We start from the raw sequence: 16,001 nt of genomic DNA, 5'->3' as shown, positions 1-16,001 counted from the left end.
TTCTGGAGGCACTCGACCCGGATGCTTTTTCGTATGTGGATGACATATATCTCACAGACGACGATATTTGGGAGCATCTGTGTCGTGTAAATTCTCTTGTTTGCAACTTCGCAGACATGGGTTACAAATTCAACTTTGCAAAATCGCACATTGCTGAACACACAGTGTTGTTTTTGGGCTATGAGCTCAACAATGAAGGTAGAGGTTTGGCTCCTCACTTCTTGGAGAAGTGCGCACAATTGCGCGCACCAACAACACTGAAAAAATTACAATCCTTACTGGGCTTTTTGAATTTCGGCAGAACTTACATTCCGGAATATGCCCAGCGTGTCAAGCCTCTGTATGCTTTGATACAACCAATTTTCTCAAAATCATGCTGGCTGCCTGAGCATTCAGCCATTTTGCAATCCTTGCAGGCTGATCTGCTCGAATCTAAATATTTACTGACTCGTGATAACCACACCAACCTGGTATTAAGAATAATTCCTGGGACGGTGGGTTTCACCTACCTCACTTTTAATGAAGGTGACACAGTACCTATTGCTTACAAGTCACACTTGTACACCTCGGCTGAGATGCGGTTTCCCACCATAGAAAAGGTTTTAACTGCTGTACAGATGGCAATTCTAAAAGAACGCGCGCTGTCACAGGGGAAACGCATGCTAGTGGTAACACCCTGTCCTCATTTAGAGGCAGTCACGAAAGCCAGTGTACCAAATTCAAAGGCTTTGCACCCTCGGTGGATTCAGTGGGCTGCGTCATTGTCATCCGCAGATGTCATGTTTATTTTTGACGCCTCCTTACGGTCACAGGAGTACTTGCAGTATGAATTCGTTCATCCTGCTCCTCTGGCGATGCGACCTTTGGAGGACTTCCATTGCATCATTTACACTGATGGGTCGGCGCAGGTTGCGCATGGCTCTAAACATGCCTACGTTTCCGCATGCGCCATTGTGGTCGGTGCTATGTTGAATGACGAGTTCATTTCCAGGGAGGTACACACGTTGCCCCTGGGCGATTGCACTGCACAATTGGCAGAGCTTCGTGCTCTATTACTAGCTTTGGAGTACGCAGATCCAAGTGTTACTACTCTAATTGTAAGTGATTCTTACTACTGTGTCCAGTCTTACAATGAAAACTTGTTCTTTTGGATTCAAAATGACTTTCGTGATTCCAAGGGTAGCACAATAAAACATAAAATGATCTGGGTTCGAGTGGCAGAGCTTAAGGCTATGTTGCCACTCGTTTATGTGATTCATACTCTCGGTCATCAGCGCGTGGGAGTACACGCTCTTGGCAACTCGCTTGCTGATGAAGCGGCGAAATCAGCAGTATCTACATACTTAGTTGCAGCAGTTACTAGGTCTAAAACCAAGATTGATAGCGACATCTTGGCAGCGGTTGCTGCCTCTGAGAAGGGAAGTAAACATCCTTCGGGATTCCCTTCGAAGTATAAGTACCACTTAAGTCCCGAAAAGATTCCTTTTGTGACAATTCCTGATGTTGGGGAACGGCTGATTCCCAACACGGATCGCAGAGCAGACTTGATTACAGCGGCTCATGAGGGTGTGGCGTCTGCGCATGCGGGCGTCTCGGCCACTGTAACTCAATTACAATTACGTTTCTGGTGGCGGGGATTGTACAAACAGACGCGTGATTATGTCCTTCTGTGTGACATATGCCAGCAGATTAAACCTTCAACTGCTACGCGTCCGCCTCAGACACAGTTGTACATTTCTAATAAACCACTAGGCTGTGTTTATTTAGATCACTGCGGTCCATTTTCATCTGATACTGCGTATAAATACATCTTAGTAGCAGTTGACTCATGCACACGCTTTGTGTGGTTATGGCCACATCGCAGCGCTGATTCCCGGACTGTCATCAGAGATTTGCGTATCTTTATAGGGATTTTTGCCTGTGGTACCTTCCATTCGGATCAGGGTCCGCTTTCGCCTCTAAGGCGTATAAGGATGCCATGACTTCGATGGGGGTCCAAGTCAAGTTTTCGTCACCCTACAGACCCGAGGGTAATAGTGTAGTTGAACGAATGAACCGTGATTTAAAGCAATCTTTGACAGCCCGAGTTATAGGCACTGGCAGAAACTGGCTGGCTCACCTATATGGCGTGCAGCGTGCTCTTAATAATCTCCCTAGAAGGTCTCTGGGTGGGCGGACCCCATACGAAATGCTCTTTGGCATCAAGATGTTCGTCCCTGACCTTGACGGTCTAGACTCGGTGGTTCGCGCCACTTCCTTTGACGCAGATGAACATTGCAATGTTTTACAGAATCTACAAAAGACGAGAGACACTCTTGCAAAGGAACATTTGCCCTCCACATCGGATGATGCGTTGCAGATCCCGGTAGTTGGCTGGCTACCCCAAGTTGGAGAACTGGTTCGAGAGAAGATCGACAACAAGAAAGAGTTTGGTCCCTCCTATCGAGCTCCGGTCCCAGTGCTTGGAGTGAAGGGCACAAGAACAGTCATTTTACCACCACTTCCGGGTCGTAAGGAAAACAGGTTTATTTCTATTGACAATGTCAAGATACACAGAGTGGCCGATTCTTCTTAGCATGACACCGGCTGTTTCCTGTCCTTCCATTGTGAGAAATTCAATTATGCCCACTGCTTCTAATAATGAACCTGAGGTGGCCATCGAATTACCTGCTGTTTCCAGTCCGTTATTGAATAATTTACCAGGAACTAAACTTGATGAGACAGACTATACATACCCCACTGATTTGTCCATGCCTGACCTGCAAGCTCGTTTAGCCACGGAATCCAGATTTTCATTTGACTCTGCTTCCCTTGCCTCGAATAAACCCTCTAAAATTGCAGTATATGCTAGCCTGTTTAAAAAACATTTTTTGATACCTCCTTGGATATACATTTGGCTGGTCCTTTTTTCACTGTACCTTTTTATGTCAATTGGTTTTGTGTTTTATTTTTTCCGAATTATGAATGGACACTATGTCGAGGAGAGAACTTGCATTACTCATTTAAATGGAACTTTGGCCCCACTTTCCTCTTCACATTCTACACATAGATTAAAAAGAGACTTGACTTTGGTTAACATCACAGCGTGGCCTGTTCTGGATGGAATCGCGTGGGATGCAGTTCGTTTTCAGATTCATGGCCCAACGGAAGTCGTTAATGTCCCTAATGTACTAAGAGTTAATATGGGGGATGTGGTGAAACAAAACATTCGTTCTGATGATTGGGATGTTAATGCTGTGGAGAGTTTGTTTTCTGATTTGAAATATTATGCTGCTTTTGATGCTGAGGATTTATATTTAGAATCTGCTAATTATGGTGAATTGTTCTGTTACCAACATTATGGCAATCACTTCTTGCACAAGACATCTTCCCGAAGGGATGCGGTTAATTTTACTCAGTGGGAACATTGCCCAGCACCAACACAAGGGAGTTCAGAAACGTTTCTTAAAAAGTATACTTATTTCACTGACTTTAATCAGTCCAATCCCGAGTCCTTTTATTTTAAATTTCACAAACAGCCACAGTCCAAGGTTCGACTTACAAATACAAAATTGTTATATTCAAAAGCCTTCCTGGATCAATTAGTTACTGGAGGGTATGAGTTATGGAAGGATACCATAGACCTTAAATCAGTTTGGGGCTCAAGGGCCTGGCAGGTACAAGGCACTGAGGCTTTGCACCGTGCATGTCTCATCCCAAATCATATGTGGTTTTTAAATGATACCATTTCCCAGACCACATGCTTTGGATTGGCTACATCTAAAAGGTTGAACACCCCGTCTTTCCCGGAGTTGGAGGAATATGAGAATTGGAGTAATTTTACTAAATTGTCCATTAGAGAAATACAGGCTCTGCTTCTGAATTCCTCCTTTAACATTTCCAGTATGAATCCCAAGGGTTGGCTGCTTTGGCACCGTGGTGCTGATTCTTGCCAAAAGAGATTTTTAAATATAACTGACGGTTTTAAGACTGTTAGATCTGATCCCCGTTTTGATTTGAGTCATACTGTCACCTCTTACTCAGTTGGCAAGTTGTGTCAAGCTTGGCTGAAACATTCAACTTTACCTGCGGTTAAGTATCACCTTTCCAAACTGAATGCAGACGTGGATTTGAATGATTTCATTAAGGGCCCAGCTAGTGGCAGGTCTAAAAGGTGGTTATATGGTGTTTACAATGAAATTTGGAAACTCTCACAGATTGAGGCTGCTTCACGCCTTAGGGCTATTGATCAGGCAAATCTTGAGAAAGTGCTTGCAGTGGTTGACAATAGCATTAACGTGCTTTCCTCTAGAATTTACACATTAGATAATATTGTGTCGTCTGTTGTTGATATTGTGCATGATGAAGTGTCTGTATTATACCATGGTCAAAATCAATTACGTTCAATCATGCAGTTTGCATGGACACTACAGACTCTAAAAATGGGTAAAGTTCCCTGGGGATACATGAACGTTTCTTCTTTATTTGCACCGTTTAATTTGACAGACAAACAACGCTTGCTTTCAATGCGTGATGCTTCCTTTTCTATGCTACATATTGAAAGGTTGGAATCTTTACCTTTTTCTGTGGCAGAATCCACTGCTGCTACGTGGCTTATCCACGGTTTAATAACACTGCCTTTTGCTTTATATAAGTTTTCAAATTGTATGAAATATGTGCCAATAGGTCGTTTTGAACCCTTAGGTAGCGGTTTTCTTCATGAGGTCTGGTCACTCCCATACACATACAGATGTTTCAAGGATGACCAAGAGGTTTATCTAACAGGGGATGAGTGTACTGAGACTCCAGATCATTCTTTAATGTGCAGACACATACAATTACACGGTTCATGTAACAAGGACCGCCCGAATATGGCTTGCGTTTTACAGGGCACGCCAGTTCCTGCTATCATCCCCACGTTTAAATTGTTAGAGAATGGTAGTTATTTAATGCTCAATAATGAAAACTGTTGTGGTTTAATTAAAGGTATAGCTTTCATAGTAACAGTTAGTGAGCGAGTTATTTGCTGCAGAAATGTTCTTTATCCTCCCACACGTGAACATAGGGAGTCGTCCATTTGGCCACAGATACCGACCTTGGGAGCAGAATTCAGCGGCATGGCTAGAATAAGAGCTCTATTGTCCCAGAAAGAGGTGGCCTTGAGCTCGGCCCGTGAAACTTTCGTGCTTCACATTGCTAACACCCGCACGGAGGTTCAGGCTCTTTTAAACACTGATTTGCCCTTGCATTTCGGAGCCATGGTCCGTTCTATCTTTAACGCATCCTCCACAACGGGCCTAGCACATTTTTTTAAAGTTGTTAGCGGTGGTCTCGTGACTTCCTTTGAGAAGATTTTTGGAGTCATCCCTGCTTTCTTCCACTCTATTTTTTCATCCTTATTTGGAGGGTTCCCGTTTTTACTTGCTTTAGCGGCTGGCGCATTGGTGGTTTTCTGCCTTTTTAAATATGGATGCCCTTCCTGTGCAAGTCCACGCACAGCTACTACTGACGCGGTTTCGCAACCGCATGCTTGATTATTATGGCACACTGCCGTTGGCGACTCTAAGCACGGCTTTTGGATTATCTTTTCGGTTCTCCTATTTCACCTGTGTCCAGCCTGTATTTCGCTGCCTGACCTGTGATTTCCTTTGGGCCATTGATTTGTGTCTCTGCGGACCAATATCTGCTGACGTCGATTTTGATCAACTGATGAGTCCTATCATTGCTCACGAGTTGGTTTGTTCTGACGAAAGGATTATGGCCTTGGCGGTGGCACATGGACTAATGGGTCCCTGGGATGTGTTGTCGGCAGCGCAAAGTTTCTTGGAACGAAGTTTTCTTGAAAACCCACCGAGCTGTCCTCTGATGGTTATAGAGGATCCGGTGCTGGAGGATCACGTATGTTCCTTTCATCTTTTAAATTGGATGGCTGAACTGTTTTCGGATGAGGACAGTGACTTCCTCCTGGAGGCTGTTGCAGCTTACTTTTCATATACAGTCTTATCATAGACACTGCCTCAAATTGGCATGCTGATTGATAGCATTTCCTTGATTTTATTGACTTTTGGTCAAGACATTTTTTTTGCTTGCCTATTGGCTTGAGCCACATTATATTTGTGGGCTATTTTTTAGCATTAGTTTTTATTATTGAATCTTTATTCATGCTCGTTTATAAATGGATTCTGCTCTCATGTGATGGCACTTCTGTTACCTTATTTAGTCCGTTCTCGGATCATGGGGGGGTGTTGTATAACTCCTATATATCCCTATATCGTGTTAAGTTAGCATAGGTACGTTTGAGATTTAAACGCCATTTTTCCTTTCTTGCAACTTCTGCGCACGACCCTCATTTGTTGACTTAGCTTTCAACCTAGTAGTTTGCCGTGGTGAATGTGAGAATAATATGTTATTGCTCTGATATCTGCTTTGTTTAATAAAACATGTCTGCACGGAGAGTGCTGAAGTTTCAGGAGCAACACGATATGGAATTGTTATGAGGTCTGATCTCCACGCCTTCATAGTCATAACACAAGTGCAGCCTTTGCCAACTTGGGCTTGAGGCGGGATTGATATTGCTTTGCACGAGAATTGTTAACACACTTGATGCGGTGCACATGCAGAGAGAGCTGGTGTATGCTGATGTGATTCCTTCATGCTAGGACACTAAGGTATGGGCCCGCCCTAAAACAACCCAAAGAGACCTTCTTAGATAATAATATAATATATGTGTTAGGGAGGGTGAGATATAAGTGTTGTTAACTCTTATTCATTACAGCATGTTAACATGCTGTCACCATTCGCTTTTTATGTCTTAGTAACTATGCTGATAATTTTGCTACTGATAATAAGTATACTTGTATTATCAAAGATACTGCGCCTGAGAAGACGGCATTAGTAAATAAACATTTCAAATGCACATGTGTCTTCTTTACTCCATGTTCTGGTTTGTAATGATAATATAACGAAAGAGTGTTCATGAGTCCCACGTACCCTGAGGTACTGTAAGTTCATGTTCTGGTTTGTCTAAACATTGGGTGTTTGATATGTCCAATGAGACACTGTAGCTAGCTCGGTAAGGGGTGAGTTGGTTGCTAAGGTAAGTTTTGGGACACCCTAATTTGCCGAGGTTCCACTCCTCTGTGCACAGTTCTGTGTGAGTACAGAAACCCTGCAACAATATCTGTAACAGCGGACCGGGCAGCGCTCCAGTTCGCGTACTTTTCGCGCAACGGAGCTTTGTGAAGCGAAGCTGATTGGTTCTCCGGCGTCTGTAAACATTCCAAACAGTCCGTAGCGGCCGCCATCTTGTCTCTCGGTAGGATCGAGAGACAAGAGGAGGCCAAAGCGAAGGGGCAAATGACCATAAGGGGGCATAGTAGATTCTCGCTGACCCCCTAGGTTTGATGTGGAGGTTTTAAAAGGGCCCCGCAGGGCAAAAAAAAATAAAAATAATAATAATCGAACGGCTGAATGGATTTGCACGAAACTTGGCAAAATTGTAGGGACTGGTAGCCCGATGTGCCTTTGCTAGGTCTCAATATATGTGCTCCAGTGGATTTTGAGAAATTAATGTTCAAAAAAAGATATATATCTGTAACAGCGCTCCGCTTCGGAGCTTTGCGAAGCTGATTGGTTCTTCGGCGTCTGTAAACATTCCAAACAGTCCGTAGTGGCCGCCATCTTGTCTCTCGGTAGGATCGAGAGACAAGAGGAGGCCAAAGCGAAGGGGCAAATGACCATAAGGGGGCATAGTAGGTCGTCCCTGACCCCCTAGGTTTGATGTGGAGGCTTTAAAAGGGTCTCGCAGGGCAAAAAAAAAATATATCGTTTTTTTAGTTTTTTTGCGTGGAGTGCGCCCGGTTCGCGAACCGGGAAGCGTTCTGGGGAGCGTACTTTCTTGAAAATTAGTGAAAAAAGTTAGAGTAAAATAATAATTGTGAGTGATCAGATGTAGGGTAGCTCTGTGAAGAGCTTTTGGGTTTATGGTACATTTAGGTACTTATAAGTAGGTACCAATGCACAGTCTTAAATTCAAAATGAAAACTCTGTTGCCCTCATCTGAGAAGTGAACTCCATCTCCTCTGTAGATATCTTGCATGTAGTAACGCAAGTTATTGTTGTACAGGGAGCCCATTCCATGGTCTCTCATGTAAGCTGGAACAGATTTGTTTACATGCTTCCTCGACTTCTCAATTTGTGGACAAAATTGGTTTGACCACCTCCATTTCTGTCTTTGGCATATATTTGAATATACCAAGGCAGTCTGAGGAAAAGGTGCCATCAATTGCTCAAAGGTGTCCTTTAAAAGCATTTCCAGACCTACCCCAGTCAAAGTGCCCAAATCATTACCTCCACAGTGCACAATTAACAGGTCAGGTTTTGGCAAATGCATAAAGGTTTTCACCAATGGTATCAATTGGTGACATTTTAATCCTCTGTGGCCAAACCACTTAATTTCCACATCTTGTAAATTGAGGTTAGGTAAATTCCTGTTCTCAGCATACCTCTGAGCCCAATAGATGTAACTATGTCCAACAATCCAGACAGAAAACATGGTGAGATATAGTTAGTTGCACTAACTATATATCGCGCACCCGCAATCCACTGCTGATGATGTCACATATTACATCATTCATGACATGGTCAGTGACATCACTGATGACATCACTGATGACATCTCAAATGACATCACTGATAACATCTCAAATGACATCACTGATGACATCTCAAATGACATCACTGATGACATCATCTAGTGTCTGTGTGTTTTTGTAAAGTTTAAATACGTTTTACATATTGAAGAATGAGTGGATGTATGGAAGACTGAGTGTGTGTGTGGCTGGCTTGGAGGTGTGTGACTCTGTGCATATCAATGTGTACTTGTATCAGTGATTGTATAAGAGAGTAAGTATGTGTTAGTATATGTGTGAAAAGTATGGTGTTCTGTGTTTAACTATAGATGAGGAAATCGAAGTGTGATTGATTCTTCACAGGACTGACTAGGCGTATGAGTGCATATGATAGTGTTGTAATAATGAGTGACTGTATGTATGAGTGATTGTATGGGTGAATGAGTGAATGTGTGTGTAGACGTAGGAATCAGTGAGTGCGTATGTAGTAACTGGTATTGGTGTGTCATGATGTCATCAGTGATGTCATTTGAGATGTCATCAGTGATGTCGTTTGAGATGTCATTAGTGATGTCATCAGTGATGTCACTGAAGTATGGTGTTCTGTGTTTAACTGTATAGATGAGGAAATGGAAGTGTGATTGATTCTTTACAGGACTGACTTGGTGTGTGAGTAACTCCATGGATGAGTGGCAGTGTGTGACTGTCTGCATAGGTGTATGAGTGCATATGATAGTGTTGTAATAATGAGTGACTGTATGTATGAGTGATTGTATGGGTGAATGAGTGAATGTGTGTGTAGACATAGGAATCAGTGAGTGCGTATGTAGTAACTGGTATTGGTGTGTCATGATGTCATCAGTGATGTCATTTGAGATGTCATCAGTGATGTCATCAGTGATGTCATTTGAGATGTCATCAGTGATGTCATCAGTGATGTCACTGACCATGTCATGAATGATGTAATATGTGACATCATCAGCAGTGGATTGCGGGTGCGCGATATATAGTTAGTGCAACTAACTATATATGGAATTTCAATGGTTTTGTGTGAGTAAAATAAGTTTTTTTAAATGCTAATTCCTAACTATATATGGTCTATAACCTATGGTTTTTTCAGTGAATTTTCAAGGTTTTGTAAATGCTAATTCCTAACTATATATGGTCTATAACCTATGGTTTTTTCAGTGAATATATATATATGTATATATATATATACAGATAGATATATATGTAAACATATATATATATATATATATATTTATATACATATATATATTACCTACTGGCGGTCGCCAGTAGGTATATATAGTTAGGATTTTTTCTCTATGGGATTTTTGAAAATTCTATGTCTAATAACTTTGGCGTTTGTGGATGGAATTGGCTGAAATTTTCAGGAAAATGGCACATTTTGTTTCTGAGCAGCCCTTGAAAATTTGGGGGGGGTTTGTCAAGGGGGGGCCGAGAAAAAAGGGGGGTCCCAAAACGTGTTTTTAACATTGAGTTTTCCATAGGGCGGTTGGCCTCACTTTTAGCCCGAAGGGCTGAATGGATTTGCACAAAACTTGGCAAAATTGTAGGGACTGGTAGCCCGATGTGCCTTTTGTAGGTCTCAATATATGTGCTTCAGTGGATTTTGAGAAATTAACGTTCAAAAAAAGATATATATCTGTAACAGCGGACCGGGCAGCGCTCCAGTTCGCGTACTTTTCGCGCAACGGAGCTTTGTGAAGCGAAGCTGATTGGTTCTCCGGCGTCTGTAAACATTCCAAACAGTCCGTAGCGGCCGCCATCTTGTCTCTCGGTAGGATCGAGAGACAAGAGGAGGCCAAAGCGAAGGGGCAAATGACCATAAGGGGGCATAGTAGATTCTCGCTGACCCCCTAGGTTTGATGTGGAGGTTTTAAAAGGGCCCCGCGGGCCAAAAAAATAAAAAAATAATAATAATCGAACGGCTGAATGGATTTGCACGAAACTTGGCAAAATTGTAGGGACTGGTAGCCCGATGTGCCTTTGCTAGGTCTCAATATATGTGCTCCAGTGGATTTTGAGAAATTAACGTTCAAAAAAAGATATATATCTGTAACAGCGCTCCGCTTCGGAGCTTTGCGAAGCTGATTGGTTCTTCGGCGTCTGTAAACATTCCAAACAGTCCGTAGCGGCCGCCATCTTGTCTCTCGGTAGGATCGAGAGACAAGAGGAGGCCAAAGCGAAGGGGCAAATGACCATAAGGGGGCATAGTAGGTCGTCCCTGACCCCCTAGGTTTGATGTGGAGGCTTTAAAAGGGTCTCGCAGGGCAAAAAAAACATATATCGTTTTTTTAGTTTTTTTGCGTGGAGTGCGCCCGGTTCGCGAACCGGGAAGCGTTCTGGGGAGCGTAGTTTCTTGAAAATTAGTGAAAAAAGTTAGAGTAAAATAATAATTGTGAGTGATCAGATGTAGGGTAGCTCTGAGAAGAGCTTTTGGGTTTATGGTACATTTAGGTACTTATAAGTAGGTACCAATGCACAGTCTTAAATTCAAAATGAAAACTCTGTTGCCCTCATCTGAGAAGTGAACTCCATCTCCTCTGTAGATATCTTGCATGTAGTAACGCAAGTTATTGTTGTACAGGGAGCCCATTCCATGGTCTCTCAAGTAAGCTGAAACAGATTTGTTTACATGCTTCCTCGACTTCTCAATTTGTGGACAAAATTGGTTTGACCACCTCCATTTCTGTCTTTGGCATATATTTGAATATACCAAGGCAGTCTGAGGAAAAAGTGCCATCAATTGCTCAAAGGTGTCCTTTAAAAGCATTTCCAGACCTACCCCAGTCAAAGTGCCCAAATCATTACCTCCACAGTGCACAATTAACAGGTCAGGTTTTGGCAAATGCATAAAGGTTTTCACCAATGGTATCAATTGGTGACATTTTAATCCTCTGTGGCCAAACCACTTAATTTCCACATCTTGTAAATTGAGGTTAGGTAAATTCCTGTTCTCAGCATACCTCTGAGCCCAATAGATGTAACTATGTCCAACAATCCAGACAGAAAACATGGTGAGAGAAGGTTCTCCTGCAGTCAGATGAAGTGTGGCAATGAAATGGCAGTTGAAAAAATAAGAGTTTAAAATGAAAAAAACTGTGGAGTTTCTGTGTTAATGAAGCAGTAACAGTGATTGGTGGATTTTGATTGCTGAAAACAGAAAGTTAGGGTGCATGGATGAGTTGTTTGAAAGATGTATTTTGAGTGGTGAAGAAAAAATCATTAAATGAAAGAATGCACTGGATATGAGGTGCACTGAGAGTTCAGAGTTCAATTGCAACATTGTTGTGTGAACTTGCAAACACCAGAGGTCTTCCAAGACGTGGTTGCCATGCAGAAAAGGCATGAAATGGCAGAGGGGGGAAGGGTTTTCATTTGAAAAAAAGTGAGGGAAGAGTTTTGATTGGGTGACATGAGAGATATATGTGAAGAATTACAGCATTTCTGTGCTTTTGATAGCTGCAGACTCTGGAGTGCATACCTTTTGCTCTGCTGAAGACAAATTGGTGTGTTTCTGAGACTGTTTTGAAACTCAAAGTATTTGCTAAGGTGAGAAAAGATTTCTTTAATTTAGATAGAAAATAGTGTGCTTTAAGGAGAAAATTATGAAGAAAGTTGTGTTTTTCAAATGTTGCTTTGTCTCAAGTGTTTTACAAATAGATTTTGTTTCTTTGAGAAATTGTAATTGGAGAAAATGTGAAGTATTAGTACTGACAGGGTTTTTATGTGCATAGGAGCTGTGGAGTGTTTTCAAATTATGACTTGTAAATCGTTTTTGAGAAAAAGCAATGGTTTTAATATTGATGACAAGGACATAATGGTGTCTGCTTCTTTATAAGGTAATTGAGAGTCTCTGATGTTATTTTTCCCATTTCAATGTAAGAAGTTTGTCTGTGGAGCAAATTGCTTGTAAATATGCTCCCACCTGTGCATGGCAAATTTAGATTTTGAATGTTTGCGTTACATAGGCATGTTAAAGGTGACTGAAACATGCTGCAAAGGCAATCAAAAAACGCTTTTATGTGTCTTAAGGACATTTTAAGTCATTTCCCCATGTGCAGTGTTTTCAAATTATGAGTTGAAAATCGTTTTTGAGGTAAAGGAATGTTTTCAAAATTTATGTGCGCCATATGCCCCCAAATTTCTTTTTCAGGAGTGCAGCAGGGTGTTCTTGAGACACCCCTGCACCCTCGGAAAAATTCGTAATTTGCGATGAGGTAATTGCTAATCGCAAATTGCACCTTCATTCCTATGGGCCTCCTGCTGCATGGAAATGAATGGGTAATTTGTAATTAGCAAATAGCTCATCGCAAACTAGGAATGGTAAAGAATCGCTATTTATTCCTTAAAGTTCGCTATTTAGGAAATGCAAAAAACTTTGATGATACATATGGCGGTTCATCTCTAACAAGATAAGAAGCATAGGGATAGATTTATGATGACTGGCGCATCACCAGGGATGTGTTAGTCATTCTGTGCCGCTGTTCCGTCACCTATGGTGTGCTGCATTTACAATGCGGCGCATCATGGGGCAAAAACAGCAGAGATGCGTGACGTATCTGTGCCGTAAAGGTGGCGCATTGCTGGAGTTGTATCGCAAGTGTGATGAAGCTCCAGCAAGGCTCAGGGGTGTCCCTGTCGCAGGGTTTCTGTTCTCACACAGAACTGTGGACAGAGGATTGGAACCTCGGCGAATTAGGGTGCCCCAAAACTCACCTTAGTAATCAAAAACCCCTTAGCAAGCTAGGTACAGTGTCACATTGGATATAACAAACTCTCAATGTTTAGACAATCCAGAATATGAACTTATAGTACCTCAGGATAAGTGGAACTCATGAACAGTCGGTCGTTATATATTTCTTAGAAACCAGAACATGGAGTTAAGAAGAACACATGTGTATTTGAAATGTTTATTTACTAATGCCGTCTTCTCAGGCGTAGTATCTTAGATAATAGAAGTACACATATTATCAGTAGCAAAATTACCAGCATAGTTACTAGTACATAAAAAGTGAATGGTGACAGTATGTTAACATGCTGTAAATGAATAAGAGTTAGCAACACTTATAAGCAGCCGCGGGCCGTGGAGGGAGTTACGGTGGGGCGGGGAGGGGGAGGGGCAGGGTGGAGAGGGCTGCACCCTGCCCCTCCCCCTCCCCGCCTCCCTGCCTCACCGTAACTCCCTCCACGGCCCGCGGCTGCTTATATCTGACCCTCCCTAATACACATATTATATTATTTGCTAAGAAGGTCTCTTTGTGTTGGTTTAGGGCGTGCCCATACTTTAGTGTCTTAGATTTGAAGGAATCGCATCAGCATACACCAGCTCTCTCTTCATGTGAACCGCATCAAGTGTTGTGTATGTGTGTTCGGCAAAGCAATATAAAACCCGCCTCATGCCCAGAATTGGCAGAAGCTGCACTTATGTTATGAGTATGAAGTCGTGGAGATCAGACCTCATAACAATTCTGTATCGTGTTGTTCTTGAAACTTCAGCAGTCGCTGTACAGATATAGTTTAACAAGCAAAGCAGATAGTAGAGCAATAACATATTATTCTCATGTAAACCACGATGAACTACTAGGTTGAAAGCTAAAGCAACAACTAAGTGTCGTGTGCAGAAGTTGCAAAAAAGGAAAAATGGCGTTTAAACCGGTAATGAGCCCATGCTAACTTAACACGGTGTAAAGATATCCAGGATCTAGATGACACTTCCCCATGATCCGGAAACGAACTGAATAAGATAATAGAAGTGGCATCTCATGAGAGCAGATTGCAACTTTATATGTGGACGGTCCGCAAGGTAAAACATTAAAAACTAGGAAAATTTAATGCTAAAGAAAAATAAAACAGCCAACTACTTTATCGAGGCTTAAGCCAATAGGCAAGCTAAATAATAAAAACTTGACAAATAAGTCAATGAATTGTCAATGAAATGCTAGTACTCAGCATATCAAACATGAAAAAGGTCTATGACATAACTGTGTATGCAAAATAAGCTGCAACAGCCTCCAATAGGAAGTCACCGTCTTCATCCGAAAAGAGTTCAGCCATCCAATTTAAAAGCGGAAAAGAACATACGTGCTCTCCCAGCACCGGATCCTCTATCACCATCAGAGGACAGCTCGGTGGGTTTTCAAGAAAGCTCTGTTCCAAGAAAGACTGTGTTGCCGCCAGTAAATTCCAGGGACCAATTAGTCCATGCATCAATGCCACAGCCATAATCCTTTCGCCAGGACAAACCAACTCGTGAGTAATGATAGGAGTCATCAGCTGATTAAAGTCGACGTCAGGAGAAACCGGTCCGCAGAGACACAAATCAATGGCCCAATCGAAATCACAGGTCAGGCAGTGAAATACAGGCTGGACACAGGTGAAGTAGGAGAATCGAAAAGATAATCCATATGCCGTGCTTAATATCGCCAACGGCATTGTGCCATAATATTCAAGCATGCGATTGCGGAACAGCGTCAGCAGCTGCAGGGCGGGAGCTTGCACAGGAGGGACATCCATATTTAAAAATGTAAAAAAGCACAAGAGCGTCCGCTGGTAATGCAAGTAAAAATGGGAATCCACCAAGCACAGTGGAAAAAATAGAATGAAAGAAAGCAGGGATGACTCCAAAGATTTTCTCAAATGAAGTCACGAGACCACTGGTAACAACTTTAAAAAAGTGCGCCAGGCCCTTTGTGGAGGACGCGTTAAAGATAGTCCGAACCATCTTGCTGAAATGGAAAGGCAAATCTGTATTTAAAAGGGTCTGCACCTCTGTACGGGTGTTCGCTATGTGAAGCACGAAAGTTTCACGGGCCGAAATCAAGGCCACCTCTCTCTGAGACAAAAGAGTTCTTATTCTTGCCATGCCGTTGAAATCTGTTCCCAAGGTTGGTATTTGTGGCCAGATTGAAAACTCCCTATGTTCATGTGTGGGAGGAAATAGAACATTTCTGCAGCAAATAACCCGTTCACTTACTGTTACGATAAAAGGAATACTTTTAATTAACCCAGAACAATCTTCATTATTGAGCATCAAATAACTACCATTTTCCAACAACTTGAACGTGGGGATGATAGCAGGAACTGGCGTGCCTTGCAACACGCAAGCCATATTTGGTCGGTGTTTGTTGCATGAACCGTGTAACTGTATGTGCCTACACATTAGTGAATGATCTGGCGTCTCAGTGCATTCCTCTCCATTCAGATAAACTTCTTGATCATCTTTGAAACATCTGTATGTGTATGGAAGCGACCAGACCTCATGAAGAAAACCACTACCTAAAGGTGCATAACGACCTATTGGTATATATTTCATACAATTTGAAAACTTATATAAAGCAAAAGGCAGCGTTATTAAACCGTGGA

General features: G+C 42.2%; 1 protein-coding gene across 2 annotated transcripts in view; it reads left to right on the top strand.

Annotated features, from left to right (window-relative positions):
- The window catches only part of GALNT17 (polypeptide N-acetylgalactosaminyltransferase 17), a 1,757,718-nt gene that overhangs the window by 1,310,607 nt on the left and 431,110 nt on the right, over positions 1–16,001 (top strand). The window lies entirely within an intron of this gene.

The sequence above is a fragment of the Lissotriton helveticus genome, chromosome 3_1 (genome assembly GCF_964261635.1).
Source record: "Lissotriton helveticus chromosome 3_1, aLisHel1.1, whole genome shotgun sequence".
Taxonomy (NCBI): domain Eukaryota; kingdom Metazoa; phylum Chordata; class Amphibia; order Caudata; family Salamandridae; genus Lissotriton; species Lissotriton helveticus.
This window is presented reverse-complemented; position numbering and strand designations above follow the sequence as displayed.